This window comes from Chlamydotis macqueenii, chromosome 2 (assembly GCF_036417535.1).
Source record: "Chlamydotis macqueenii isolate bChlMac1 chromosome 2, bChlMac1.mat, whole genome shotgun sequence".
Lineage (NCBI taxonomy): Eukaryota > Metazoa > Chordata > Aves > Otidiformes > Otididae > Chlamydotis > Chlamydotis macqueenii.
Genome location: NC_141557.1, coordinates 41,597,288 through 41,623,715, shown reverse-complemented (window position 1 = coordinate 41,623,715; position 26,428 = coordinate 41,597,288). Strand labels below are relative to the sequence as shown.

Below are 26,428 nucleotides of genomic sequence, written 5' to 3'. Positions count from 1 at the left end.
GGTCGCAGTGTCTGCATCCTTGAAGATACTCAACAACACGCTGGACGAGACATTGAGCAACCTGCTGCCACTGACCCTGCTTTGAGCAGGCGGTTGGACTAAGCCATCCCCAGAGGCGCCTTCCAGCCTCAGCCATTCTGTGATTGCTTCCAAGCAGGTTAAACAAAACATCTGGAAGAACTACAACTAAAGAAAAAAATACTTCAAAGTAATGTAACTTAAGACAGAGATAATTCTAGGCCTTGCAGCACGACATGTAAGTCCTACTGAAGCACATTTTTATTTCCTGTTTATGTTACACACAGTTGTACAATCTGTGTTGTTTGTAAAGAAGAGATGCACTACATGGGGTACTTCACTTGCAACAGGGAGTTATAAACACATACCCCAAACCCAGAATTTGCCTGTAGATGTTTTCTATCACTTCAATAGGGTTTATGAAACATCTTACGGTCGAGTACAGTTTCTACTATGACTAGGGTGGCTAAAAAAGTCCAATTACAGATGTTCTATTTTTAAAATATTAACTGTAAGGCATATAGTGTAAAACATTAATTAAAATTATGCCAGTTTCCACAACAACAGCGCTTCCTGAGAAATGGCTATATTAGCAAACAAATGTTGAAGATACACAATTATTGTATTGCTCTGTGACATTATACTCTACATCAAAATAGTGCTCTTCTTTTTTAACTCACACCAGCATCCTAAAGCAAAGGACCAAAACTGCAAATATTTATCCATTTATGTAACTCGACTGAAGTCAACAAATTGAATTACTGAATTAACAGCATGACAATATCCTCAATAAATATGCACAAACTTATTTTGAAACTCTCAAAAGGATAAGATTTTTAAATGACAGCAAGTCACACATGGACAAATTTTTGGTAAATAAATTCTCAAGTACATAATGAACCAATTAAGTGATTAACTGATTTTCAATGTATCAGACACTAACTTGGGTGCCTACTTCATACAAGCTGTTTTAAGTACATTGCCCTTAAAAAAGAGAGAGAGAAAAAAAGTTTAAGGCTTTTCAAAATGTTTTTGGGCACAAAAAAAAAAGATGCTCAAGCAGGCCAGAAAAAAGCGGGCCCAAATTACAGAACAAAATCCTGCAAAGTGTAGCTAGAAGGCTTAAAAACAAAACAAACTCACTGAACTTTGTCCCTACCTAAGTATCTTATAAATGGTCCCAATTATTTTAGGAGCTGAACTGAGCCATGGTAGAACAAGCTTTCTGAAATTCCACCTTTTGTTATTAATTTTAAGAAGTCAGTCAAATGCATTATAATAGGAAATACATTTTTCCATGCCTCATTTACAACCCTGTCTTAGAAAATTCGAGGCCAATTCACATCCCTCTACAGGGATGTAATGTATGCCAAGGGAAAAGAAGAACTCCGCAGGAAGGTCTTCCCTGAAGCCTCCTGTTGGGTTTTGTAGCCGTAAAAGGAGTAAAGGCTTTTATCCTGCTGGTCCCCCACTTGCCAAACCAAAAGCCCCCGGATCTGCTCCCTACCTTGTGATTGCATTCACTCAGGGATTCTCTGTCTCTTTCTCTTGCTATCTTCCAGCAGAGCCAGCACAACTGTTTTCATGTCCTGGTATCAGTCAAACTTTCTATCAGGCTATTTGCTTAACCTAGCAATCCCAGGGGCTCTGTTCTGGTTTTGTTGGGTGAGGGGGGGCTAATGTGGTAGCTTCTGTAGAAAACTGCTAGAAGTCGCTCCCCTTTGTTCAGTGGACTCAGTCAGGCCTAGGGCTGACCCGCTGCTGGCCAAGGCCGAGCCAATTGGTAGCAGAGTGTCCCGTGACAACGTATTTAAGAAGGGGAAAACAGGAAAAAAAAAAAAAAAAAAGAGAGAAGAGAAGATGTGAAGAAGCTAAGCGCGGTCAGAGGTCAGAGAGGTGGAGGCGCGAGCCTTGTGGGCCTTGTAGGCCCCACTCTCTGGCCTCCCGCTGGGCAGCCGACTGGGCCCAACTCAGCCCGGCCTGGCTGCAAGAAGTGGAGAAGAGATGAGAGGTGAATAAGATGTAAAAAGGATCCTGAGAGGCGTCTGCCAACCTGTTGTGAGGAACGGCTGCAGACGCCAAGGTCAGTGGAGAAGGAGGGGGAGGAGTAATGCGGCTCCTGGCCAAGATTCCCCTGCAGCCTGTGGTGAAGACCATGGTGGAGCAGGTTGTCCCCCTGCAGCCCATGGAGTCCACAGAGGAGCAGAGATCCACCTGCAGCCCATGGAGGACCCCACGCCGGAGCAGGTGGAGGCCTGAAGGAGGCTGTGGCCCATGGAGGGCCCGCTGGGGCAGCTGTTCTGGAGGGACTGCACCCCGTGGAAGAGATGACCCACACCAGAGCAGTATCATGAAGGACTGTGACCTGTGGGAGAGATCCCACGAAGGAGCAGGGGAGGAATGCGAGGAGTTCTTCCCCCGACGATGAAGCAGTGGCATGAAACAACACGTGATGAACTGACCGCAAGCCCCATTCCCTTTTCCCCACCTCGGGAGGGGAAGATAGTAGAGATAATGTTAAGCCAGGAAGAGGGAGGGTGGGGGAAGGTTATCTTGCTTCCTGTCTCATTCTCCTGCTAGTTTTAGAAATAAATGAATAGTTTTCCCCGAGTCAAGCCTGTTTTGCCCGTGACAGTAACTTTAAGGATTTCTTCCTGTCCTTATCTCAAACCTTGAGCCCTTTTCCCTTGTATCATCTCCCCCTATTCTCTCGGAGGGTGGGGGGAGTGAGAGAGACTGCGTAGTCTGGCCGCAACTGAGGCTGAACTACGACAGGCTCCCAGAAGGCCAGACTTTGAAGGAAAGTTGGAAAGTTCAAGTGCTGCACGCTGATGGAGAAGCAAGGCATACCACCTGTACTCCATACTTCTACAGGTTCAGATCATTTGCAGTTGAGAGGGGGTGCACTACTGCTGACCAGCTTTCTTCCACAGCCATGGAGGGAGTCAACTGCAGAGGTAACCTCTACATGTAAGCAAAGGGGCTACATCATGAGATCATGTAGTTCATGCCTTGAAAAAAAAAGCACCATCTCAATTTTCAAGTCCACAGTAACAAAAAACAACTTTAAAATTCAAGGACTGATAGCAGACAAATTCCTCATAAATGCCCTAAACAATTTGGTTTTACATTTCAAGGCAACAAATTCAATTTTTACTTCTGTTTTATGCTGAAAAGATGCTCTCCTAGGCACCAGGCCTAAAAAATGCAGCCCACCACATATTTGCCTGCAGTACCTCTGAGCACTGGCAACCACTGCTTACTCACTGCAGCCTATGGCTCTTCTCATGGTGGGAAATGGCTTACGGCAAGGAAGCAATTAGTTCTTTTTAATTTTTTTTTAGTTCTTTCTAGTTATAAGGCTAGACTGTTTTAAAAGGAGCTGTTTGTGTATTTCCCCCTGGGGTTTCACAACTTTCTCTTAATATGTCTTTCACCCTCCACAAAAACATCCATTCCTTTCTGGTTAGCCTTATGACCATTTGGATTAAATCCACTTAAATAGCTATCTCCTAGAGAAGTTTTCTATGTTTCTACATGTTAACCTATTTCTCTGTTTATTTACCTTGCAGTATCTTCATTTCATTTAACTTGATACATAAAAAATTGGCATACACAAAAATTAATGCCAAAAAGAACTCCAGAGGAAATAATATCAGAAAGCTACAGACGGAATATATGTATGTACGTTAAGGAAGAAAATACAATTATAGTACCTACGTAAAGGAGCCAATAATGAGTTACTTTGATCTTTTAATCTCATCTGAAACCATTTTATCAAGTAGCATTCTTTAATTCATAGATCCATGAATAAGAAATTCAAATGTCCAGATAACTCATAAAAACGCTACTTAATATGGTGTATTCATGCATGACTACATAAAGTAAGCAAGATTCAACACTATGGTAAAGAGAAGAAACGAACTGTAAAAATATTTTGCCTTACAACACCAAATGGAAGTCACACTCATTTAAGCAAATACTTTGCTATATTGATAGAAGCCAAATTAATGGGTTTTTTTTCAAAGCCTTGCTTTAGTTGTTGCTTGTAAACTATGGTGCTTTTTTTGGTCTGTTTCATATAAAATGACACAAGAAGTTTGTGTTGACATAACACTATCAATGAAATGCTCTTTGCTTTTTTACAAGTTGTTTGTAACGCATGTTTTAGCTCTCTCAAAAGGTGAGGAATACAATCAGCCAACCTTTTTGTGCATGTCCTATGAGGACACGCATCCTCAGTAGAAACAAACTTCAGTAGCCTTAGTCAGCAAGCTGTAATGGAATGTAGTAAAACTATGGTACGCACCAAAACCTTACAGACTTGTCAATCAGTAGCAAGATACAACGGAAAAATGCTCTCTAAAAACTACCCAAATTTTCCAAATAGCTTTTGGATAGCTTCCCTTTTTGAAGAGGGACTTGGTGCTTCAGGTTCCATCCGTGCACACCACTTTCTCCTTCCTCCATAAGTTCTAAACATTTTTCTTACATTTACTTCTTCTGAGATTCAGTAGTGACAGTTTCTTCCTTACACTCCTACATATATTTTGCACAAGCTGTTAAACAGAATTAGTCCATGCTCCTCTTTCATATCAGTCACCATTGGCCAAAAATTTTTCTGCAGAATCTGGTACACAAGAATCCAACTGACTTCACAATTGCAAAAACTCAACAGCAGGCAGACTATTAAGTAAAACAGAGAAGGGAAAGTGTTCAAAAGTGATACTCGACCACGCCGTTGGCTGAAAGGCTGTGCTCTGGAGGAACCTAATAAACTGATCTTTGAAAAATCCCAGTTTTGACCCTCACCACCCAGCTTCTAACTTGTGCAAAGACAGCTTGGCAGCCAGGCTGAAGAAAGGTTTTGCAGACTATGGTAATGCAGATCCTCCAAATGGCCACAAGAAGTGTTTACTAGGTGAAGACAGGTCCCAGTTGGCTAGCAGGGAAGGGGTATGAACACAGCATTTGGAAGACAGGCTGACCATGCCCAGTGTAAACTCTTTATGCTGCCTTTAACTACCATAATGGCATCAGGGCATCACTTACAAGCAGATAACAACAAAAATATTGCCCGTTACCACCCTGCACAATACAGTAATCCAGGTTAGTTCAAAAGAACACCATCAGCAAAGAGCACTGGCTGAGACCTTTACCTCATTAAGGAAAGAGATTCTTTATTCACCCTGAGCATAAAGGTACTCTTCAAGTTCCATGACAAGTCTTTACTGCAAATTCCCCCTTACCATTCAAAGCTAGCAAATCAAAACTTGAAAAATAAACAAGTTACCTAGAGAAATTAAACCTTGTGGTCCTCACAGAAAGGTTAATATAAGCAAATTCCCCACTACCACCTCCCCCTCAAAAAGGCAAAATTATACCCTGGTAATTCTTTCAGTTACAGTTCACCAATATATCTTTTAGCAGTGAACAGGAACAACCATTTTTAAGGTAATGTCCTATTTTTTTAAAAAAAAAAATTAATAAAAATACCAGAAGGGATACCAGGAAGAAAAAAAAAAGTGACTCCAGAAAACTGACAGATTCTGGAGACGAAATAACTCAAATTTGAATGTCCTTCCTTCACCATGTGTTAGGACCACATGGCATGAGGAGAAAAATCAACATGTTCAATATCTGAAACCCATGTCACAGAACAGAAGAAACTGGTGGATAATAAAGAATTAACCTACTATGCAAATGCTGATTTCTGCATATGTTTAAATCTGGAGGCACACTACCCTTTCCTGTAGAGCTTTCTGCCAAGCACTGGATCCACGGGGAAAATAACTTAATCCTCAGAAATGATGCAGTGTGAGGGGCCTATCTAGGACATACTTAATGCTGTCCTCCATGCTGAGGGTGCACTTCCAGGAATAAACAGTTAGTCACCATGTCTCCCTCCATCCACCACCCATCTTTTCATCTTCTCCATATCCTGCTCTGCAGAGACAGGCATTCACACCTACGGGATGCTGCTAAGTCATGTGGGGACACGGCACTCAGCAAGCTGTTACAGAAAACTCCTCCAAATACAGTGGACATCCCACTAGGATTTCTTTCTTTACATGTATTTCTACAGGATGTGAGACGGGTGTCTCTGGTGGTTTTGCTGTACCCTATTCCTGCATGGAAACACCACTCTGCTTCAGCACATCCTGACTTATCATGCATGCTGGAAATGGGCAGAGAGCATCATCTTACACTCTGCATATACTGTCAGGTCCAACAGAGGCATAATAACACAGATAAATGATTTTTAAAATATTGGTTTAGCTACAGCAACCCTTTTTTTTCTTGTAAAATAAATTTCTCTGTGGAATGGCGATTCACCCTGAATGCTGTAAACATTTCTTGTTAGCTCGCTACCAAAGCCCATGCAAGAATGGGGTAAGATCACGCGCAGCTATCCGGTGAAGCAAAGGAATGAGTCATCAGTCTGCAAGCTGAACAGCAGACAAAATCATAGATTCAGACCAAGGTAAGCACAATAACGATTGAAAGACTAGTTTCTAATTACACCTCTGGAGAAAGCAGTCTAGGATGGCAACTCATAAACATACCTATCTAGCCTAGCATTAAAAAGCGTACAGGGAATCCAGGGGGCTCCTTAAAGAAAAACTCCATGGAATTCAAGGAGGGGAAAAATCTCCCTAAAAAACGTTTGAAGCAGCTGAAGGAATTCAATTACAGCAGTACACACCTCTGTAACTAACTTGATCAAGTCTTGTGTCCTGTGTTCTCACAGGCTGGCAGAAACATTATGGACTAGGAAAATGGCATTTTAAAATAAACTAACTAATTTATAGTGAATTCTATTAGTTTTACACCTACTAGGATTAGTACAATCTTCCTCACAGAAGGAAAGAAAAATAAAATAGTGCAAATGCTCTCTTATTTTGTATTCAAGCAGTTTCTTCTTTGGCTAAACCAACACACCAGGCTTTCATAAAATGAGAATACTTCCCACCAATCAAACTGACCAAAAAAAAAGGCCCAAATTGTGTTTGCAGTGTTGCTGGTCTAAATGCAAATAACCTAGGTAATAAGTTCAGATTTCTACCAAAGCAACTGAAAGCAAAACACATCCCTGGAGATCTCTAGCTTGATTACTAATGATAAGCTGAGATAGCACAGCCCCAGCTGCTCAATATTACACAAAGAAAGAGGTGGGCAGGTTCAGAGAAAGCTGCACATATTGGTTTCACTCCTATTCACAATTTACCCCTACTATTTCACCCACCCACTCTCTCTTCACCAAAGCATGAAATGCCAGTTGCTTAGATTTAAGCTGTTCAATATTCAGCTACTGCCACCACAAATTACTAAATAAATTAACAAAATGCCACCATTCCACATAGTAACTCCCAAACATCATGGTAGCCCAATGTATTTTCAGATGTTTCGCTCCCCTCCTGAACTCTTCTGCCCTGCCACCACCTAACCAGCCTCAGCACCTGCACTGAGTCACGACCAGAGCTCCTGCTCCTTCCCGGCCTCGGGTCAACATACCCTTCACTGAGGACTGCTGTGGTGGTGCAGTACACATCAGGGGTAGTTCTCCCCCAAACCTCCACCTATACCTCGCTGAGCGCTGCATCCCATGCATTACCCCTTTAGTTACTGCACGCACAGAGATTACAATAACCACCTCCCTGGGAATCCTATCCATGGCCAGTGCACGGTTGCCTGAGCCAGCTTAACCCTCAGCGAGAGATGGAAAGAGAGTGGGAAGAAGGAGAGACTGAGAATAGGGCCTTCAGCTTAGCTCTTCAGGAGACTTCCCCACTCGGCAACTCCACTGGCTCAGGTACAATTCCGCAGGTTTAATTCCAGTGGTTCTCTTCCTACTAACACTTTATTTTAGCCCAGATGTGCTGCAACATGCTGTGCACTGACTGCGCCAGCCTGGGCAGAGTGAACAAGCTGAAAGTATACGGCTGAGAAACGTGAGGACCTCATCAAGAAAAACACTACTGAAGCTATATTAAGAGGAAGAGTGCGCAAAATGGGGCAGTAAAGGGTGACATGCCAATTAGGGACTTCCAACATACTCCAGCATGTCCCAAAGCAGGAATATGACTAAATTTTTGTATCCATACCTCCAGACCTATGCTTCAGCAGGCTAACAGGAAGATAATTTTGAAGGCTATAAAGACTACTTCCCTTCTTCTCCAATCCAGACCTGCTTCTTCACTTACTGATATTTTAAGGTAGCTCAGCTTCCATCTCTGTTTCATGGCTTCTAATGAACTTATTTCTCATTTTAGGTACTTACAGCTTGGGAGTAGAAAAAGCAAAGGTGATGAACAGAAGGAACAAAAACTGGCTGTGCAGGAGGCCCACTCCAGGAGCTGGACCACCTCACCTGCAGGTAGGATGGAAAGCAGGTAGGGGATATCTCCTTCCTGTTCATAAAAATCCTATTCGCAATTGCTTTCCCACCAGACTGTGGCTGTATCACACCTACCACACCATGACCCAGAGCACCTTTGCCTCACACACAATTAAATTCTGTCAAGCCACCGCTGACCACCCCTAGTGCACAGCACATGGCACACTTTAATTTAGCATTAGCAAAATACCAATAGCCCTTGGAGAGAATTGGATTTAATTCTACCCAAAAAAATATGTACACTGTACAAGAAGCAAAGCAGCAACACTAATTAATAATTATTAGTTGTCATCTCTTTGAACATTTTCATACCTACATTGAATGTCTTGGAAAGGATAGCTCCTCTTTCCCAACAGGAATGCCAGGAAACAATTTTTTTTTTCTGAAAAGGAAGACCATTAACTGTAGCTATGGGTTACAGAACTGTAACTTCACATTTCCTTTCCAAACTATTCCGATTCTGGAAGGAGAAGAAACAAAAATTCAGTGTGTAAAACTGTGGCTCAAATATTTTCAGCAGCCCAGCAAAATCCTCTTGCACGCATTCTTCTGAGTGAAAAAAGCAGATCTGCTGCGAGGCACAGCATGTACCTCATGACAACAGTGAAGATTTATGTTTCTGCTCTTTGGGAAGTCACTGCTGGGTAAAAGGATATGACTGGCTTTACAGGTCAAGGTAAAATCTATTGCTCTGAAATGAACTGAAAATGGAAAACAGATCTAGCAGCCTAAACACACAGAGCTATCAGAAGGGGCTGAGAGGTAGGATACACCACCACCAATTTATACATTTTAAATAGCACAGTCAGTGCCTTTCTCCTCCATTTGACAACTTTTTTTCGCTTTATATTTTCCTTGCTTTTCAGGCCTTTGGAAACCTCACTCACGAGGGAGAAGATGTCACATTTCCCCTGCAATGAAATTTGCTTATGACACGTTGTATAATTCTAAAAATACATAATGTATTAATTTGACACACTCCTGTCAGCAAGACCTTAATGTCTAATTGTCGTCTTCTCCAGATACAATTAAAAAATTTCTCTGCCTCAGCCATCTAATTTGTATCACTTTAAGAGGGAGAGTTTCTTCCCACTCACCTCAAGGTCCTTCACATGGGAGATGCCCAAACCTCCCAGGGAAGGTCCGCTTGAGTCTCTTGCTGAAGGTACTATGTTCTCATCCTAGCAAGTGACTACTAGTGACCTGGTTTTCTCAGCCAACGCTTTGTATTTTAATTCCTATCTTTTCTTGCCTAATTTCCCCCCTCTTTTTCTGAACATTAGTTTCTCCCTCTACTCTTCTGTTCCCGTTAACTCTTTCATTTCACCTCGGTTTTGCTCTCTGGATCTGTGTGTCTCTCCTGTTTACCACCAGACTACCATGCATGCTAGAAGTTATCAAAAATTCTGCAAAGGACTACAGCAATGATTCTGTACAATACAACTTTAGGAGTGCTGTCTGGCAAACTGTTCAGGTAGCTCCTAAAACTTAAATGGGGCACTTTCTGTAAAATAGGTGTGCTTCTGCTATATAAACTTTATTCGTTCTCTCCCATCTTCTCTAGATTTACAGCTTTCGACGTTAAAAAGCAGGGATAGAGAGAAATAGGATATCTAGATATACTGAAATGCTTTCAGTGTCTTCTGGTGGACAATTAACTGTAGCTCATGGGTTAGAGAACTGTAAGAGATCCACCTGCTCACAGGCTTCTGACCTTTCTGGTGAATTTTAGGAGTTATACACCATCTCAGATAAGTTGCCATGTCATCTTCACAACAGATCTCACCTGGTTCAATATTACACATATCTTGCAGAAAGCAGGAGAATTATTGTCAGAGACAGTTTTAAATGCAACAGACCCTTTTCTTCCTGCTTCTCACAACACTGAGCTACCCCTGCAGTGACCCAAGATGAGGGGACAGCTGATTAGTAGGGGATGGAGACACAGCACTGTCAATGCCACCACAGGCAGTATCGTCACAATCTGACCCAGCATCTGTCTTTACCTTATCCCCCTCATCATACATCTTTTTCTCACCCTGCATCCTCAATTGTATGTATATACAAATCAAATGACCTGGTGATACGTGTTTTTCACAGAATGCTCAAAAGTAAAATTCCCTCGTCTCAGAGTTTGATGATGCACAGAAAAATGGGTGTAGATCCCCAAAACCAGAAATGCAACCCAAAGTGTAAACTGATATTGCTGACATCAATCTTGCCTCTCTAAACCAGCCCTAAATTAAAATATCAAAAGGAAACGATGCTTCACAGAGATACAAATACTGGTAATTATTTTTCATAGCCTTCAATACATAGCCATTTGCACTTGTGAAAGATAATTACAAAACATTATTCCGACTCTATGCATCACCAAATCAAAACAGTGAATGTAATGTACCAGTGCACTCCCTTTGCACTGCTCTCTGATTCTGCGGAGATGTCTGGGAAAAACACAAGCCAAAGATTCCCTTTCTGTGTCGTCTCCCACTGTTTTTTGTTCAATCCCTACACGGTCTCCTCACGGAAAATCAGAGCACCATTCACTGCCATGAAGCTGCATATGCTGGTCATAAAGGAAAACCAAATCTCTCCTTTTTGGATCAAATCCCTTAGATAGACGCATCACCCAAGTGAAAGCAGCCTGGCTGAGCTGCGTAAGAGGTCAGGAGGCAGGGGGTGGTACAGCAATCCTACGATTTTGGGATGCAAGTTCAGGAAAGAGAAAGCAAAGGCAGGTGCTGGTAGCTGCTAAGGACACCTGTGGAGTCCCTCCATGGCATTGCACACGTGGGCCAAGGCTGATCTTACTTCTCCTTACCACACGCCTGGGCAAACAGCCCAGCTAAAGGCACACAGCCCCGCATGGAGACTCGTCTCTGAATGTGCTCTTTATACATGTTGGCCAATTTGTCCAAAAACATCCCCCAGTTCTGCCCAGCGCCAAACAAGTGAATGGAGCTGAAGGGCCGCTGCCAGGTTGGAGAAAATGGCCCTGAGTTGGGCAAGCAGCTCTAAAAGAAGCAGAGAAGGAAAGGCTGGAAGATGTGTCTTCATAGGGTCAGACTCAGCAGCTACTGTTTTTCTGCTAAATTTGCATAATCCTTTGCACAACAAGGTATGCTTGACATATTGTTTTTAAAAATACATTTCTTAGAAAAGAAAGAAAAATATTTTTGCAGATTAAATTAGCAAAACTGTGAAGGCAAAAAAACTCAGATTATAGATTTTACCCTGGCCTACTTCATTACACACCTCGTGTGCAAATTTATTACAGGAAAATGTTACCTAATTAAATTTATTATGCTTTGACTTTTTTTTCGTTACCTTAATTAAAAACTTCTCAATTTATGTAATTTATTATGGCATGACCATTGTTAATGTAGCTCACAAAATGTACTGTTGGATAAATTCATGCAAAGGAGATGAAGCAGAGCAGAATGAGGGATGATGTTCTCAGACTTCTGCAGCAAAGCAGCCTGAAATAAATGCAAGTTGTGAGTGTTTGGAGCAGAGGGTGCATTCATTGTAATTATTTCAGACTGCATGCTGATTGCAAAAGATTAACATAAATATGAGTTGTTACTGCAGATGTTTCTATTCTTGCTAGGAAATCCCTTGAATATAGGAAGCACAGAATAAAAAATGTGAAGATGCTGTACTACAGCATTGTAACTTTTGTTCTATTCTTTTTTCTGTTCTGGACATACCAGAAGAAACATAAAGCAAGCTGTTCATCCTCAGGCCTTGAAGGAAAAACACCACTCCTCTCTGGCAACATGACAAAACATCTAGATGTAACGTCCCTGAGCAGCAGCGAGCGTTTCAGCACATTCCCTCCTCCCTTGCAGAAGTGCCCTTACGCAGCACTAGGTTACCCTCCGGAGCCTGTATGGCCTGCATCTAGGACCACAGTCAGTACAATAAAATTGATAGTATTTAATAGCTTTTAAGATCCTTGCTTCTCCATCCACAACAGCAAATTGGACACATAAATAACTCACATGTAATTTTGACTCTTTACAACTCCCTTTCGAAATTAAACAATGGCAAAATTTCCATTCAGTCTGGAAAAAAAATAGACAAAACTTTTCTTTTTGAAAATTTTCCAAAAAATATAGGTAGCTAAAAACATCTAACGACAGTATTGGATCTGTGTATGATACACCTCATCGTATCTTCTGCTTCACTTCCTCACTTCTCATAATTCGCTTTCTTGTCTCAGCAGGATCACAACACACAGAAATAAAGAAGAAAAGTAAACGGCTCAGGGTAGGTCTTTTTGACGGTAACTTCAATCTGCTCAGGTCTATCCCCGCAATGCTTTTTTAAAAGAAGAATTATACAGCTATTCAAGCTCTTCAGTTATTTGTGGACCAGCCGTATGAAGTGTCCTCCACACTCGCAGAGAGTATAAGCCAAAGATGCTGTGGTCAGTACCATATCTGTCTATAGGCTGAACATGATTTCCTATGGTTCTGCATTAAACATGACACAAAAAGGTCATATGGGCCTTTCCATACATCTCCACATATGCTATGTTTTGCAGTTGCAAATGGCGAAGCAGTCAGCTACACCACCATGGGCTAGACCCCAGAGCTTCACCCCACTGCCTGGAGACCAAAGGGGTGCAAGCACCTTCCCCTTTAGGTTTCTTAGCCTTGTGCTTGCTCCATACTGGATGGCGCCAGGAATGTGTCAGACCCAAATCCAGTTTTCTTGGCCTGGGAAGGAAAACATCAACTGCTGCCTGGGACTCGCTGTGCCACAGGGCCAATGTCCACCAAGATGGAGCCGGGACTCTGGGCACCTCCGCTGCCCAGCCCTGCCAGCAGATGAGCCTGGTTCCCTCCCAAAAGAGACTAGGCCACGGAGAAGGATGGTCACATCATGACTAGTGGTTTGAAGGCTGCCAGAAGCCCACGGAGCAGGCCTGTCTCACAGTACAGACACTGCCTCGGCACCCAGCTATGACAGCTTTAGTAGCTAACTCCACTGACGGCACAGCACATCTCATACTCCAAATCCGTCCCTCTGCTTCAACATTATGAAACAGTATCATCGACTGCAGTTCAGGTACGGCTTTAAAATAAAATGTACTAGCGCCAAACCAACAGCCCTGCCTAACATTTACACAGCGACTTTCAGCGGAGTGGATCTCATGGGATTTCTTAAGTCTTTCCAAGCCAATTGTATAATGTCACAGGTTTTCACAAGCATAGCTAAGGGCAGAGTTTGGGTCTCTGTATATATGATTTCTTCAATTCACTGCCAGCTGCAAGGGGTCAAACGCCGACAGAGCACAGAGGCAATTCTACATAACACCACCGCAGAGGAAGGAAAGCACGGTCTGTGGCCGCGGCAGAGGGAATTCACCGCAAGCACAATGCAACCGCTGGGGTTTGAAAAAGAGGGAACAAGTGAAAAAACAAGAGAAAAATGCTGTTTCCCCAACACAGAACAGTAGGGTTGCAACAGAAATTTTACCATACTTGTAGGAGGAAGCGGGGGATTTATGGGCACAATTACAAATTCTGCAAATCCTTTCCAAAGGACTGTCCTTGAACGACTGAAGCAAGATCCCAATCTCCCCAAACTAACTACATAACAGGGCTTAGCAGGAATGAAATGCATTGTATAACTGTCACTTCCATCATTTTGAGCAGAATTCTGCTTTAGTAGCCTGTCAGATGACAAGGGTAGATATTAAGTCAATAGATAATTCTGAAGTCCCAGAAATAGTTATTTCAAGTATCTTTATATTGCAAGTTACGAACAATACCTCATTTCCCATTTGGACATATGCTGTGTTCAAATCAGTATGAATAACATTCATTCTTAAGGTGTTTTCATTTTTTGCGTAAGTCTATCATAAACTGAGATAGCATGCGCATTACAGACGTAAATCTACTACGGCTTACACTCACCTTAATTAAAGCAACTTCATGCAGGTTTACCTCAAGTCTTTAAAAGTGAGTGAATCTCAGTTAAAAAAAACCCAAACAAACAAACAAACCCCACAATACCAATATTTCCAAAACAAATAACAACCTAATCACTAACGGGAACACCTCTGTACAACCCTGGTCTCAGATCTTAACCTATGCACACTCCCATGGCTCCTTCTCCTTATAAGACTTCATCTCCATCCCCAGTAGCCCCATCCGTCAGCTCTGGCAGGGGTATGGGAGTACCAGCTCCAGGAACCTGCAGTGAAAGTCTTTTGCTGCCCTGCTTCACGAGGCGTTAAGTTGGTGCACGGGAAGAGTCCTCTGTAGCTGACACCTCTAAAGGAGGGGAAAACGCAATTTCCAAAAAACAGCAGCAATGAAAAGGGAAGAAAGACAGTAAGATAAAAAGAAAACAGTAAAAAGTTTAGAGACTGTAAATATTCTCATTAGTATCCAAATATTTGCACGGAAAATTACACAAAGTTTACTTTTTATTAACTCGCTAAACTACTATGCTATAATAAAACATTTCTCCACCCTTGATTGGGAAACATAGAGGTGCTGTACTTATTTAAGCCTAGGAAGACTCTCCTAATCTATCAGTTGAGAACACCTTACCTTCTTAGAATGATCATTTTCCCTTGAGACAGGAAAGACCTACCAACCTCACATTTCAGACCTCCTAAGCTGACTCAGATCTTCTAAAACTCTTTTATTTTGCTGTGCCAACATCTCTAATAGACTTTGTTCTTTAAATATCACTTCAGTTCAGAGAAAAAACAGAATAAGGTTTTAAAAGTTCTGGGGAAGGTAAAAAATAAAAAGGCAATGGCTGGCAAGCTAGAGATTGTAAACTCACATTGCAAAATGCCACACAGGAGTCCCATTGCTGAGAACACTGAATTCTCACCTACCTACCCTCCCCAAAACCTGGCCACGCACTAAAGGAAAAGAATTGAGCATTTTTCCTCAGTAAGGTTTTGGAGAAGACCTCCTGAATGACAACCTTGAAGACCTTATGCAAACCATGGCAATCAAAAACATCCTCGACTCACACTGACAATATTCATGTTAAAAACTCACACAGTGGCATTTTAGAGTGCAGTAGACAACTAAGTTTGGCAGCAGCAGGTACTGAAAACTTGTCATCATCCTTCTTACACCCTGGACCAGCCACTCATCCTGTAAAGAAATCCCTCTTTCGTAGAAAAGCCCAGCTCTTGAGCAGACTTTTAAGCTGATGACTTCTGAGGGAAGCCCCTTACTGCTAACTGTGAGCCCTTCATGCAGATGCCCAGAGACAGAGATCCTGTCTGAGATGCTTCCCTGGATGGATTAGGGGTTCCACAACTTGCCCTCTGTACCAGTGTTTGTGTCTCAGCCCTGACAAATCTCCATGTCCTGTGCACACCCAAAATGCTCATTTTCCCTGAGCCCAGGAAGATATATCCGTCAGGGCTGCCAAGAAAGTAATTGTAGGCTTAGAGAGGATATGCTTTAGCATTAGCAGGATGTTTTATCTTTTACCCCTCACCAGAGGTACAAATCTTACAGGAAACGTTTCAGCATGTCCTGATCTTTCTGCCCTTCATCTCTTCAGGTGAGCCTTCTTATACAGGTGCTTCACCTGGTACATCCCTGTCAGCTCTTTATAGACAGCACTTCCCTCTCATGCCACCCCCAAGCCCAACAAACGCAAGCCCAAACGGAGGAACACCGACTCCATCACATCTGATGAAGTATTGCTAACAGAGGCTGGTGCTGTTGTTTGATTGGTTTAGGGTTTTGGTGGTGGTGGGTTTTTTTCTGGATGGGCAAGGAAATCAAGTTCTCCTTTCAACTGAACCCAAGGTCAAACCCCTAATGAAAAAATCAGAGGAACACAGCATAAGGATGCAAGGTGAATTTTACAATGTCCCACAGAGCCACTGAAGGAAGGAGGGTTCCCCAAAGCCACAGTCTGATGTGGTCATAGGTGCACCCTGCCCTTGCGGCAACAAGGTTCACAGGGAGCCTGCAAACGCCCGCTTCCTTCTCTGACACCGAAATCAAACACCGGCACTGCCGCAGCTGTAGGGCAGCAAGGCACCTAACTTTCAGCCCACTGTTCTCTTTGCTTGTTATCACAGCTGTTGAACAGCAATATTCTCCTTATCGCATCTGAGGAATACAGTGTTCCTCTCTAATCTAAAAAAGTACAGGCTATGGCACAGGAAGCAGGTTTCAAAAGGTCTACACAGATGGGCTCCTTTTTCCCCCATTCTGGTGTGAAAACGATGAAAAGATAATATAATTACACTCTTTTTTTGAATATTGAATTTGTTTTGGAAGTGAAAACACAGAGCACTGACTTTTAATTTCCTTTTTCCAGGTTCATTCTTTATTTAGTAAGAACTATAAAAATTCTTTTGATGAAGTAATATATCCAAGACTAATAAAACTCAAATGCAAAATATTTTCAGAGGCAGGTTAGGTACAATTATCAAGTTGCCAAATAAAGTCATCTAGCGTCAGTTACACTGGAGAAGGGAGAAAGTTTACAGATAATTTCTCAGACTGAAAGGGAACCGTTTGAAGGAGCAGCCCTTCTATCCCAGATGCCACTAGGTAACTCCAAGAGCAGTCGGGTACACGGGTGAAAACAGTGAACCAGAGTACAGCATCAACGTTAGCAAGAAGTCCACCTCTCACCAACCTCACTGCCATGAACTTTCCACCCCTACAGTCAGCCTACCTCTACTCACATCAGCTGACCGCAACAAGCTCAGTATCTGTAACTAAAAACAAACGCGCGGGTTTTTTTCTACATGGCAACGGTGAAGCACACTTCCCTGATAGCTGATCCTTAGAAACCAAATCTTTCTCTGTCAGCTGTGGCATTTAAGTCACTAAAAAGTTACCCTGTCAGTGCCCTTTACCTGCAACTCACTGCTCCAAAATGAAATGACAATATCGGACAGGCTGAGACCGGATGCTTTTAGAGCTCCATTAGCTCCTAGTATACACACATCACATCCGCAGTCACAAAAATGTCATTTCAACCACAATACAGTTATTTATTAAATTCAACAGCCTTTTTAACCTCTTGCCTTAAATACTTTTAGAAGAAAGGTAATAATACATATTTTTTAAAAATAAAAATTGAGGAAACTACGGATGCACGGGGCATTAGGAAGGCTCCTTGCAGCAGCCAAGTGAATGGAAGAACAGACGTGGTCAGAACCAGCCCCCAGCTCCCCGCTGCTTTGCATTAATGGAGGCATACTCTGCAAGCCTGGCAGTATTTCAGTCTCCCTCTGCAGAAGCCCAAGTGATTACTCGGGATACAAAGCTGCACTCCACAGCTTCTAGAAGCAGAATTTAGAACTAACAAGTTTAGACCACATGATTGAAATTGCTTCTTCAATACAACCACCAAGACACAGTAACTCCAGCTAACAAGACTCCTTTTGGGGAGCCCACAGAAAGCCAGAGCTTGCCCGCTCTGCAACACCGCAGCAAGAGGAAGATAACGGACCTGTGCAACCTGCAGTGTCCTCATTCACCTCATGTTTTTCTAATGATTTCCCAGCTAACTAAAACATCCATAAACTTTTTAAAGCAATTTATGTATCACCAAAGCGTTGCTTGCCAAGTCATGCATGCCCTAAGATGACAGCGCATAGAGCTGACCCTGCATCGAGAGAGTTTCTCCTGGGGAAGGCGAGGTTCTTCTTTGGAGAAGGGAAGCAGAAGTATGTTTGTGGTGTGGTGATACAGCCACACAGAAAGCCCAAACTGGAACGGTATTTTTATACAAACTAATCCTGAGTAACGCAAAATACATTTGATTGGATCCGACCTGCGGTCTGGTTTCATATCAAGAAAGATCCCCAGGATGACAGCTTTTTCTATGTAAAGAAATAAATACACATTTGTGAGCCGACAGCAGCGGCAAAGTTGTAATAGCAAATATCCCCATGGCAAGCTTGCGAGAAAGAGCCGTTCTCAGACAACAAAGACTGAATGCAAGAGGGTACATCAATTACCGCTGCACAAACCAGATCAAAAGAACAGCACACAGCCGATACGCTCACGGTTGTTCATGCAGCATGGCAATGAGAAGGGCTGAGATGATATTAGACAATACAACAGCACGCATTCAATTTTTAACAGATTCATGCAAGTTTGGTTTGGTTTTTTTTTTTTTTTTTGCTCACAACCAAGAGAAGTTGCAATGCTACTGACATGGCACAGTTGACTGTTGTTGTTCAATGTGTTAAATAAAAATCTGCTATAATTAAGGAACTGCTTGGCCTCTGTCCATTTTGTTCCACACTGCTGCCTCACACTTGTTTAAAGAACTGAGAAAATTTGTTGAAAATGTGGCAGATAGTGGGAGAAAAACCGTTAAGCTTGACTGGTTCAAATTAGGCAGTATTTGTACAGATGGAGCACCTGCCGTGACTGGCAAGAAGAAGAGTCATGTCGCTTTGCAAGAAAAGTTCTTGGATCGAAAGTTATTGAAATACCATTTGTATCTATCAGGAATTTTTTCTGAGCCAAAGACTTAGGTTTCTTACATGTCTAAATCCTGTCATCTCCTACTGTAGCAAAATAAGTATTTATGCATGAGAGCTGCCAATAAGCATACCATGTAATTGATGAAAATGATGAGCAGAATACATACACAATGCCTTCTGTCAAAGGGCAAAAAATGTGAAAGATTCTGGAAACAGAGAATGACCAATACATTTTCTTAACAGAAATTATTAACTCTTCAAGGACGCTTAAAACCAAGAATGGGATCAGAAATCTGGTCTGTAGGGTCATGACATCTCAGCTTTGGAGCCTCAATATGTACTCACAGGGAAAGGACGGCCCATCGACTGCATCCATGGGCTGCTTTTAAGCGAAGCCAAGATGTATTTATTCTATCTGAATTGGTTTGCTTCAGTTATTTGCAGCGTGCAAAAAGTGACAACTGAAGGTCTGAGAAATACTGTGATCTGATGGTTTGGGAGTTGTTTCACTCTAAGTTCGAAGACCCTAGAAAACAGCAATTTTCCGTTCGTATCCCACATTATAACGTGACGTAGACCATTTTCTTTGAAACAGTTTGGAATCTCTCAGCTTTAAAAGAAAGGAGAGATCCTTGCAGTAGCAGAGTGAAGATCAATACTCTTATCTACAGAACAGGACCAAGCACACCCAGAGAACAGCAAAACACGAAAATGAGTACTTGAAAGCAGTTCTCCTCTGACACATGCCTTCCCTTTTAGTGCCTGTGCAGAGTGGGACTGACACGTAGCCATGAACAGTAATACTCTATTACAAACTTTGTTAAAAATAGACTGTTCAAAAGTCACCAATTCTCATCTCAATGTCTCGGTGTCAACAAAGCTGAAAACAAGGGCAAAACGGACGTTTAGAAACACTATCAGACTACTTGAAGGTTGCAATGGCAGTTGTACCCTGTTAACTCTGTGTAAGGAGAAAAGAACAAAGTGTCATTCTCTCTTTTGACACTAATAACAATAAATTATGTTTAATAATACAGAGGAACCAAAATAAATTTTAAAGACCATTTGCAGTACATCTAGAGAAAAAAAAAATCCCCAAACCCTAGCCAGACTTGCTATAAAGACGGACTTCTAGATTTACTGATTCCCAGCCTTGTGAACAGTCTCCTGCCTTTGAGTATTTTCCCTCTTCTGGAACTCCTACATTTGCACATATCGATTAAAGATTTTTGTTCTTGGCAAGTACCATTTTTGCCTAGATGGAGGAAAGTAAAACAGAACATCATCATTTCAAAATAAAACCTCCGTCTAAAAAAAGCATTATAGAATCTGTTTTTAGAAGTGTACGAAAAGGTTTTTTGGTGGTGTTTTTTTTTTTTTTAAGGTAAGAGTGTATTGAAAACAATACACAAATACTGCTATATGAAGAATTAAAAATAATTTAAATGGAAGCCTAAATAGATTGTGTCCATTTTCATTATCCAATACAAAATAAAAATGGGTTAAAAAGTTGAGAATTAAAACACTGGTAGCTTAAGGTTATTTTGGTTTTAATGTTAATATGCTGAAATTTCATCAATAAGATATATAACCACCATTGCTCACTTAACCACATATGATCTAACAAGCAAGTTGATATAAAATTTTTATATGTAGTTTATATTTTATAAAATTTTTGTTGTAGTTCCCCTTCTAAGAGGAAGAAGTACTTGCCTCTGTTCTTAAAGGAGGAGTGCTTGCATGAACTGAACACCATACGCCCACTGCTTTTGTTTCTTTTTAATTATAATGCCTTTAGAGCAGCAAACAGCATAGATTCATTTGAATGTCCACAGGCTTAAGCCTTTTGCTGGGAATTATACACTGAAACGTATACTGTGTGAGTATTACAGAAATACTTTGCACAAAGCAAATTCCGCCAAAGCGATATACATTCGTAATTCAGATGAGGGAAACCACACTCACGTGCTTTTCACGTGTCCTGCTCACTCCCAGTACAAGCATATTAAATACTCAGTCATTCAAGCACTCTAATGAAATGCTGAATATTCACGATCTTTACATTCAAAATGTCTTTAGTTAGCACAGTTGCAGAAGTACGTAACCCAATTTCGGCAAGCTGCAAAAAAATACTCCCTTTAAAATCAATGCTATTATTTGTTCGAAGAAGAGGTAACTTTCACTGCAACTTTGATGGAAGAGAAAGTGATAACGTCATTAAAATTAACAACATCCACAAAGTACACCTCTCAAGACAGCCTGCCACTATGGCATGGCACCTTTAAAAACACACACCCTGTTAATTGCCCATCCCCAGTCCCTTTGATCTTTTCTGTCTACCTCCTACCGTTCTTTATGCATTGTTTCCCTTTCCCAACTTCCTTTTTATTCTGTTTGTCTCTCCTTTTACCGTCATTTTATAACCAGACTTTCCATTTATTGTTCCTTAAATAATTAAGTAGTCTCCATTTGCTGTCCTGCTTCCAAGCCAGAGTAGCATCCCATTTATGTGCTATCACTCCTATCACCTTTCACTTTCTTTTGTTATCATATCTTTATGGCACTATTTGGCAGGCAGAGATCAACTTTTTTCTTCTTCTCAGTAAGTAAAGAGTAAGTTAGCAGCTTTATGAAACTGTTATTAATGTAGGACAAAATGAATTTAAAATACACACCAGCTAGTTGAACTGGCCCTGAAAAGCAGAGGTAAACCTTAATCAAGGACATCAAGATCTGTAGTGCTAATTTTCACTTCTGTTTAAGTAAAAATTCCAATTATCCAGTTCAATGTATCTCTGAAAAGGCATTTTAATCTCCTTTATATGTGTGGAGCTGAGACACAAAAAGCCAAGTTCAATCCCCTCAGCAAGGCTTCTAGTCCCACTCAAATCAATCATAACATCCTTTCTGAAGTCCCATGGCACAGCAGCCAGCCAAACCAGAGGACTATGGTGCAACCCCATCGACCCCTTTGCCCTTTGGGAAATCAAATTACCCAGTTCAGCCGCTACCTTTCTCCTTGCTGTCCGTTACTTTTCCGCTATTTCGAGGGCATCTGGCCTTCTTCATCTGTTTCCATTTCTCTCTCTCTTTTTTTTTTTCCCCATCCCTAGAAAAGTTCATACCTTCCAGAGAGAGAAACCCCTTTTTAATTCAGTTACCATTGCCTTTTGCTCACTGATGGAAAGCAAAACTCATGAGCTGTGCCGATCGTTACAGTAAAAGGCTTTTCCCATGCCCAGTGCTTAAGTCAGCGCAGAAAAAAGCTATTTTTCTAAAAAAAAAAATCTGCCTGCTGAAGGTACTCAATCCAGGGGCAGAGGAATAAAAGTTACTTTCCTGTTCAGTAGCAGTAAGCTACGTCTTCAACATTCAAACTAAGTCTCCGTGTAAAACAAGCCAGTGCCAGCTATAAATGGGTGTTTTATCTATAGGCGTAAGCAATGCAAGCCATCAATGGCAAGTATGGACACGGGCACCAACTACCCATAGAAATCTTCACCAGGCAGGAGCATGCATCTTTAATCGCTGTGAAATGATGAGATCCTCCTCCACAGTGGGTTTGGCAATTGTTTATCTAAACCGTGAGCTCAGATGTAGCAGCGAGTAAAACCCATACCACATCACACTGCTTTTTCTCTGGGATGCACCCACATGTCCGTTGTGCATCCAGACTAACAAACGGCACCAGAACGACAGAAGCACAGAAACTACTTTAGGGAAAGAGCTGACTCAAAACTAGAAGCAGTGATTTAAATTCACCAGAAGAGAACAACTCTAAATTTGTGCTACTTCACCCATAGCACATTGAATTTAAGAGTAGAAGGCACACCTTCTTCATGCATGTATTTACAGACTGTAAAGCATTTAAAAATACTTACTGACTGTGCTGAGAAATTCCTATATCCTTATGGCTCGCAGTTTCTGCAGACACATTGACATTTGATTCATACCAGCACTGAAGTGCTCAACCAAAACTGCACTTTCTGAAGGTTACTTTTAGTAAATAGTATCTAAAAAGGCTTGGCCAGACAAGCCAAGGTAAATGCTACACATTCCATGAACTCAAATAATTTATCCTTGGCTTATTTTAAAATAAGGTCCTGTTTAGCTTTATTATGAGTTTCTAAATTTCATAGCTGCATAAGAGTTTTCTCTGAATTTACTAATAAATTTTACTGGATGAAGCAAAATTATAAAGATTATTTTGCTAGCCACAGAACACTGATTTCATCAGTGTTCTCGAGTGAGGGCTGGTCTAAAGAGCGTGCACACAGATGACAACAAGGACAGCAGTTACATGCAAACCCTGTAAATCATGCAATATTCTACTCTGAGAAAAAGTACCTACCTTCGTCCATTTTCTGATTAACTGAAATGGGAACAACAAATAATTCTACACATATTCCTGCTTGCTTAAATTATTCATTTCATTAAAAAAGTTTAAAATCTTCCTGCCAGTGGGCCACATATCCCTTCTGTTCCTCTCATAAATATTCCTAGTGAAGTGACAGGAAATATCCCTAAAAGCAAGATTCAGAAGCATCTTATTATTTAACTGAACATCTAAAGGCAATTTTGTAATAAATCAATACATTTTCTCTGGGTTTAGACAGCCGAGGTAGCACTTTTGATTAAGGGTGAATTTTACAAATTTCAGGTCTAGTGCCTGGAGGTTACTCCTTGAGCTGAAGTATCATGTGTTTGCTCTGAAGTTACTCTACAGCAGCTTCAGTGTGAGCAGGATGAGATTCCTATCTCCCAAAGATTTGAAATATGGATGCTGTAAAGCACACGGAAGAGACAAACCACAAATGTATCCTTAAATTAAGTCTTGCTATTCTGTTTATCTGTGGCAAAGCTCTCACAGACTTTACTAGCACAGGGCTGGATCCTGAGCATGAACTCATACACCTATTAAATGATACTTCTTTTTAAATTAATCTCTCATTAAGACAAAAGACATTGATTCCTGACAGCTGCAGACACAGTCCTTCTCCTCATTCGCTCGGGCCCTGATCTCCAAGATGCTGAGCAGCTTCACCTTGCCCTAAGGCAATGGAACAGGACAGTCACCCAGAGGAGCTCCTCTCAGTTGGACTGAAGTTGCTCCGGATTTTACAGCAGATCTCGGGGAAGGCAAGATCAGGGCTCAGTGACCCAGTCGGTAATAGCTGAATACATATAAGAGATCCAGACTTAACCCCAAGTTCTTCTTCTACTGAAGTCAAAGACCTCTCATCAGCACCAAGAGGCGCGTCCCCACATACTGCCGTGTGCCGGAACTATCTGACAACGCGCCCAATCCTGCTATCTTGAGTCGTCAGGATATTACTTGTAGGAGTAATCCCATAGAAACCCACAGCAACTTGCACAAGGGACACAGAATCAGCTAAGCAATCACACTGCTATAATTAAGGCCAAGCAATTTTACTATTTAGAAACTAAACTAGAAAATTGGACTCTGAACATAGCAAAGGTTTTTGCAAATTAGCTCATTCCACAGCATAAATACTTTATTTCTCTCTAAATCAAACTAGAAGCCCACTGTGTGCCTGTCCTTTTTAATTAAATTACGAAGAATAACACGAACCGGTAAGCCATATGAATGCCGTGGTTCTCTATATCAAAGCCCGCAAGCTACCACTTTCAGTAGGGCGTGACGCACACCTTGCAATTTAAATGTACAAATTATGAGACAGATAACCACAAGAAGAAATTGTTGCCAGTTATTTTTCAGCATTCAGAAAAGGCTGTCTTAGTCAGAGTTTTCAGCTCTAAAACTACCCATTCTCCTCTCCCTGCCAAATCTGTAACATTTTCTCACGGTTATTGTTTTTTTTTAATAACTACAATAACCTCAAAAGCATTAGCTTACGTTGTCATTTTCATATATACGTAAATACCTCTGGGCTCACCTCTTCGAAAGGAGCAGTAAATGTCATTTGCCTGGTTTTCATCCTAACTCTTTAAGTAGTTAGTTTATTCATGCCTTTCAAGTTATCTGGCTGGTTTTATTCTGTAATCACACCATTTCTGCTGTCTAGGGACATTCAGAAAAACTGGGCGATAACCTGCAGCCTGAATTGCTTCGCGATTTCCTAACAGGTGCTCCAAAATCTTCTGAATTTTGAAGGCAGGAGCTAAGAAGGAAAGAAAAATTCCCTCTCGCACATCCAAGACATTTCCCAAATTTCTGGAGAGGGGAAATTCTGGACGTGTACACCGCCAGAAAGGCGGGAGAAGAGCCTGGTCTAGACACAGACACACACAGGTAGCCAGTACCCGCGCACTCCAAGCGATCCCGACGTTTCTATGCGGGCTGTAAGGTCGCGGCCGTGCCCTGCTCGGGCCGCCGGGGGAGCCGCCTCATCCCGGGGAAGTCGTACCTGCCACCCGCGGAGCCCCCGCGCCCCCCGCCCGGGGCGCTGCCGCTCACCTGGGCGCAGCAGGCACCGGCTGCCGCCCGCTGCCATTTGTTGCTGGCGTTCCGAGGGAGCTGCCCCCTCCTACCCATCTCAGCCACCGCCGCCCGCTCCGTAGCAACTGGTGCCGCTGGGTCTCAAAGTGGAAAAACCCCACGGCGCCACGCACGGCGTCTTCCCAGCGCTCCCCACCTCCAACCCTGCCACCTCCCCCTTCCCCGCCAGCCCCGCGCCCCGGCCGCCGCCCCCATGCCGATCAGCGCGACCTCCGCCAGCCCGCCGCGGGCACGGCGGCCGGGCGCCTCGGAAACATCGACATAACGGGGCTGCGCTTGTTTTTCCTCTCCCTTTTTCTGAGACTGCTCCGGTACGGGGTCGGGGGGCGCGGGTCGCAAATCCTGGAAGCGGCAGCCCTCTCCCCGCAGCCTCTGTCCCTCAATTCCCTCCCCACCCCTCCTAGCTGCCTCAGCAGAGCCCCAACACCGTCACCCCCCCAGCACTCACGGGGCAGCGAGCATGGGCCAGGGCAGGGAGTATCTCCGCTGGCCCTCGCCCATCGGTGTCAGGCGAGGAGGCACGGCACGGCACGGCGGCGCTGCTCGCCTCCCTCCCTCCCTTCCTCTTTCCCCGTCGAGTTTCCTACCGCGGCTGCGGGGCCCCGCAACTCACATCACGGAGCAGCGCCTTCCCGCAAAACTTCGCGGCGGCTCCGTTCGGCTCGGCTCGGCTCGGCCCGCGCCCCAGCGGCGCAACAGGCGGCGCAGCCTCACCTGGCGCGGGGCCGCCGCGCCATGGGAGCGACGGGCGGAGCCTGCCGGCGGCGGCGGGGCCGGGGCGGCGGGGGCCCGGCCGCAGGCACCGCCCGCCCTGCTGCCTGCGCCGGGCGCGGGCCGGGCGGCTCTGCCTGCCGCGCCGCCGCTGCCTCCTGCCCCTGCGCTGCGGCTGCGGGCGAGGAGGGAGGGAGGGAGGAGAGAACGGGGAGGGGGTGGGGAGGAGGAGGTTCCCCCCTCGCTCCCACAGCACAGCGGGGAGCTGCCCCCCCCCGCCCCCCGGGAGGGGTGATGCTGCTGTCTGTCCCTTCCACGGGGCTGGTTTTTGGCTCTAGGCCCCTGGCTCTAAGGACAGGGTCGGGGG

At 43.1% G+C, this 26,428-nt stretch overlaps 1 protein-coding gene across 5 annotated transcripts in view; it reads right to left on the bottom strand.

Annotated features, from left to right (window-relative positions):
* LRRC3B (leucine rich repeat containing 3B) overlaps positions 1–26,134 on the bottom strand; it is a 48,097-nt gene extending 21,963 nt beyond the window's left edge. Inside the window, exon 1 of one of the 5 annotated variants that reach the window (XM_086741719.1) lies at positions 26,065–26,134. The gene's annotated coding sequence lies outside the window, so the exon portion shown is untranslated. Of the gene's footprint in view, positions 1–25,258; positions 25,341–25,798; positions 25,882–25,937 lie in introns of those variants that run through there. The other 4 variants (XM_086741718.1, XM_086741717.1, XM_086741720.1 and 1 more) reach the window with 4 other exon arrangements.
* Positions 26,135–26,428: the final 294 nt, after the last annotated feature.